This window comes from Capsicum annuum, chromosome 4 (assembly GCF_002878395.1).
Source record: "Capsicum annuum cultivar UCD-10X-F1 chromosome 4, UCD10Xv1.1, whole genome shotgun sequence".
In the NCBI taxonomy this organism is placed as follows: Eukaryota; Viridiplantae; Streptophyta; class Magnoliopsida; order Solanales; family Solanaceae; genus Capsicum; species Capsicum annuum.
Genome location: NC_061114.1, coordinates 189,513,682 through 189,519,460, shown reverse-complemented (window position 1 = coordinate 189,519,460; position 5,779 = coordinate 189,513,682). Strand labels below are relative to the sequence as shown.

The following is a 5,779-nucleotide window of genomic DNA, read 5'->3' as shown; positions in this document are numbered from 1 at the left end:
ATCTATTGAATCACAGGCCTTATTTGTTGCTAACTCGATTCTCATGCGAGGAAGTAAATATTTCTAAGGACCTGTTCCATTTGATTACTCTCTCCAGTTCATTCTTGGTTTGTAAATATCTTCTTGAATCACCTTGTTTCTCTTAGGCTTAGTATATAGGCTATCCTTAGCCTTTTTTAAGTCACTCAAGCTTCTCCTGTATGTTATTAGCAAGACTCTTCCCTTTTAAGGCTGCATCCAGAAGTTTTTTTTCATCTCCATAATTGATTTTCATTATTTAAATTTTAATGTGAGAACATTGTCCTTTAGAGCATTATGGTCCTTTCCAGGTTCCCTTTACTTCTAGCTACACATACTAGTTTCTTCTTAAAGTATGTATGAATAACATCTTTAATTTCAGTAGAGTTGACCTGAGTCGTCATCTTCCAATTCTGAATCTGATTTGACCATCAATGTCAGAATTTCCTCAATGGACATCTGCGACTAACTGTCTCCTCCATCTTCATTAACAATTACCCACTCGAGGAATTTTCCATCGCAACTAGTGCGTTCCTTACAATTTTGTTTTCCTATTGAGTTATCATTCTATTTTGAGGAACTTGATCCTTTCTCTCAATCTATTCCTTTTCAACTTAGTTTCTCTAGCTGGACACTACTTAATAAAGTGATCAACACTATCAGACCTATGACATATACTTCAATATTCCCTTTTTTAGGTGCTTTGGATTTAGAGGAACTACTTCTATTAAGAAAGCCTTCTTTCTTAATCATACATTGAAATCTGAGTTAGCAGTGACAATTTTAATTCATCAAATTTCTTATTTGAGCAGTCTTAAGGGACAACATCTTTGCGTGGAGCAACATCCTTCTGATTTTGAAGCTTCTTCATCTTATAGGTATTTAAATTTTCACTGAACTCATCAATGATCATAGTTTTCAAGTTCCTAGTTTCCATAATTGCATTGAATTAGCTTTCCTATGATTTAGAAAGATATCCAAAAGTTTCCCTATCCTCTTTCCCTGAGGAATGACTTGTCCAAAAGAGTTCCAACTCATTAGTAATGTCTGTGAACATATTGAACATCTCTTGCAGGGTATCTCCCTTCATCTGACAATACTTGCCTAGTATCTTCATGAGTAGTCTATAATGTGTCCCATACTTTCTTGAATAGAAATCTTCTTAGCATATGCATTCTTTTGGATAAGATATCAGTGATAGGTCCCAATGTCTAAGGATCGGTTTCTCTCCCCTTGTCGTCCTTGGCTATAGGGATCTATGGGCCCTCCTGGATGATGTCCCAAAGTCTCAAGTCTTCTCCAATAATGAAATCCTGCATTCTTGCCTCTCACCATCTATGGTATTTTCTATTGAAGTATGGTGACCTTGTGGCAACCATATTAACTTCTTTTAAGGAATTACTAAAAGAAGCTGCTCTCATATCAGTTGTTATTTTGTGCTGCCACTTAATGCACTGAAGAAGAAAAAATGTAGAAGATAATGAACACAAGAAATTTTACCATGGAAAAATCTATGAGCAAAAAACCACAACCAACCCTCGTATGTTTTGCCTCAAATCTCTACTTGAAAATCAATTTTAGGTTATAACTCTATGACTAAAGGGACTAACTCTTTTGTTCCTAGTTATAACTATCCCTTTCAAGATTCCACCCCTATCTTGAAAGCCTTTACAACCCCCGGAACAAATACCTATTACAAAACATATTTGACAGTAAATAGGACAATCTTAGAGTTGTCAACTAAGAAACTCAAGAACTAAGGCACTAGCTTCTTATTAACAGTTTCTCTTTATTGATAGTTAGTTGGCTCTCACAAACAGAGGAAAATCTAGGATTCTTGAAGATGGTTGCACTACTCAAGAAAAGAGAGAATAAAAATTTATCAAGTGGGACTTGATCTTTGTACTTTATAGGTAACTAACTTAGCTTTCAACCAAGTGCACTACTAAGCATCTTAATAGTACGGGTGCTAAGAGCTAATATTAGGTCAATTTTAAAAATTATATACATAAAATACCTAGTATTGCAGAAACACCACGAGTTCACGTGCACTTTAAGTTACCCACTAAATCTGCCTCTGCTCATAAAAAACTCCTATCAAAGACTACTACTATTTACTAGAAATAAAACTTGATATATGCAAATACACCGTCTTCGATGGCATCAATATGGTGCTTTATATAGGAGAGACAATGGTCGAAATCCTAGGTCTTCTTGCTCCAAAACCCATTGAAACTTTGTCAAGAAATCCAAAGCTCTTTCCTTTTGTGCAACTACGATGATGTTTCCATGTTGAGTTCTCTTTCCTTAATCCACATATTTATTTCATTAACCAAATTCCTTAAGGAATCCTTCTTGCACTTAGAAATCATTTTATGTCAGCGGATCATTAGTCATCTCTATTTCACTGCAAAAGGCCTGGTTTTTTTCTCTTTGTTCATTATACTATGTAATTGTATTGTGTAATCTAGTTCGTCCTGTAGACATGATAAGGGTCTAGTTCTTCAGTAATTTGTCTATTATAAACACTACCAGCTCCTTATTTGAGACATGCTTAGAAAATGGTTCTTGTATAATAGTAGTCAATCATCAAAACGTCACATTTAATATAGCTTAACACATGTCTTTATTAAGTACAACTAATTGCACATAAAGCAGCTCGTGATAGAAATTTGTAACATGTCTCGTTGATGTAATTATTTTTCTTGATATTTAGTAAATATATTTTTGTCAACGAGTGACAGAGAGGTCCAATGCAAATCTACATATTTATTATCTTCAATTTTTTTCACCCATGACAATTGATGTTTTTGAGTTGCTCTTTATCTCGCCATGCATGAATTAAAATATGTAGCATATAAAATTGAAACTGGGCCACTAGCCCATTTAATAAATCTAAAATTTACATAAGTACACAAGTTAACTATTAATAATTACATAATATCCCGTTTTTCAAAAATAATTATAAATATCCCAAACTAATTATACAATATCACATCCTTTATATTTTCTCTTTAGAGTTCTCATACATACTAAACTCACAGATTTCCTTCAATTAGTGCTCCTTAATCTTTGACTAAAATCAAGCAAACGTGATTTAGTGGTTTCAAAATTTTTAAATTTCAAGCATTAACTGATCAAAGTAATTAATTTTATCATCTTCTTCAATTAATTGTGAGGTTTGTTTATTTTTTTCAACTTTACAATTAAATTTTTATGATTTTTTCATTGTTGCATGTGTTTATTTCTCAAATTCTTAGTTTTGTATTGACATTTTCAGTGTGAGAGTTGCTTTATTTTGTAATTTTTTAACTATTCCAAATAAGATCTTTTGGATTTTGCTCTATACTCCATGTGTTTAATCCGTAAAATCTAAGCATTGTAATGGAGTCTGGTCCGAACTTTAGTTTTAGTCTTAGTCAGTTAGATGGAAAAGAACAAATAATTTCTGGTGTTGGATTTGTTTCGGGAACGTTTGATTATAAGAATCCTAATTTCGCAGAGAACAAATTGAAGCACCAAAACGATCCAGTCAAAATGTAGAAATTGAGGAAAGTTGCCCATACAAGTTTTAACAAGACGGTCCCAAAATCTCCAAATAAGAAAAAATTGATGAATCGGGACGACCACGTCATCCAAAGGTACAGTGATTTGAAGTTTTTATTTCATTCAATTAATGGTTTGTCATACATTGTTTAAATGGTATAACTTTCAAATGGTATAACCTAATACATTATAATGGTAACATTATAGAGTAGAATAGTATTATAGCTTATCTTAACTATGTTAACCTCATACATTAAATTGATTACATTATACATTAGATTGGTTAGATTATACAGTAGGATGGTAATATCACTTACCTTGACTATGTTAACCCCATACATTAAAATGTTTACATTATACAATAGAATTGTAACCTCATACATTAAAATTGTAAAAAAACTTGATTGTGTTAACCTGATACATTAGAATGGTAATACTATACATGAACAATAGTAGCATAACTTACCTTTACTGTGCTAACTTCATACATGTATTGAATAACATTATACGTAGGCATATGTTCATACATTAGAATGATAACATTATACATTAGTTTGGTTACATTATACATTAGAATGGTAATATCACTTACCTTGAATGTGTTAACCCCATTCATTAAAATTTTTACATTATACATTAGAACATAACCTCATACATTTGAATGGAAAAATAACTTAATTTGATTGTCTTAACGTCGTATATTAGAATGGTAACATTATACATTAAAAATGATAGCATAACTTACATTGACATTGTTAACCTCATATATTTGTTGGATAACATTATACATAGGCATGTGTTCATACATTTAACTTTGTAACATCATACATAGGCATAATATGCATAAGGTTGTACACAAACATATATAACTTTTGTATTAATTTTTTTTTGGCAGTTTGCAGGTATATTTTTTCAGCTTTATACATTGCTATATATATATATATGTTACCTTCAATTGGGTTTGACGCACAAACTCAGCGATTATACTGTGCAACATTACTTTGAAATTACGGAGTCATCAAGGCATCAGAATGATATACAAGTGACAATGATGATCCTTCGCGATCAAGACCAAGTTTTATTCAACCAATTGATGAAACAACAATAGTTAGTTTAGAATAGCCAAATTTTTAACTTTCTAGATGAACACAATTACTAACTTGTTTTAATAATGGATGTTAAAGACTTATAGCACTTGTTAGATTTCTAATGTTGGTTTGGATTTGATTTTTTTTTTTGATATGTCTTAAGGATGCTTAACTATCTTCTTCTTTAATCTATTGATAATTATTTTTTTTTATTATTCTCGATTTGTAAAACTATATTGATCTTATACATTAGCATGATCATATATACAAACGAATGTATATATAATATATAATTAATACAAATGTAACCTCATACAATGTCCCTAAAAGTTGTAACCTTATACATAAATGTAATATGTATTATGTAAGTTTAATTTTATCCATACATACATATTACTACATAAACATTACTATAGCTTAAATTATAAATCATCACTAATAACAGAACCTTATATATGCTACCTTATTCAATTATTTACTATTTATTTATACCGCAATAGTATAATCACTTACTTTTATTCAACCGTTAAATTATACCTTATACACAAATCTGTTATGTACTAACATTGTTTAAAGATAATACCTTATACAACCATTTTTCTCTATCTTTACTGTAATACCCTGAAAAATCTAAACCAATATTAGCGCCATGTTTCAAGATCATGCATAGTACATCATGGTTCTTTTATAGTTTTATGAGAAAGTTAGATGTATATTACGGCTTTAAATAACTCTCAGCTATCAGACGAATCAAAACATTCCTAATCGATTGAATTCTTAGGAAAGATATTACTATAGTCAAGTTCAAATGAGCATATCACTCATTATGCCACGAATTTTTAAGCTCATGACCCACCAACAGATAGATAATTGAATTAGCTTTCCAACGATACCAATTTTCCCAAATTCGATATCAGAGAAAAATGTTATACCCATTTTACTCCAGTATGTTAGCCTGGCAACTAAGTGACGATATGAGCTGACGGCTTATCACAGATTTAACGGCTTATCAGTCCATGTCGTCAGACTTAGATAGAAACTCATCAATTTCAGCTCCCAGGCGATGACCTGGCTAACGGGCTATCACAGATCTAACGGCTTATCAGCCTTGGTCGTTAGCTGAAAAT

At 31.5% G+C, this 5,779-nt stretch overlaps 1 long non-coding RNA gene across 1 annotated transcript; it reads left to right on the top strand.

Moving 5' to 3' along the window:
- The first annotated feature begins 388 nt into the window (after positions 1–388).
- On the top strand, positions 389–4,864 carry LOC124897683. The gene is made up of 3 exons (XR_007054504.1): positions 389–896; positions 3,521–3,659; positions 4,460–4,864. It is a non-coding gene; the product is annotated as an uncharacterized LOC124897683 (long non-coding RNA).
- The last annotated feature ends 915 nt before the right edge of the window (positions 4,865–5,779 follow it).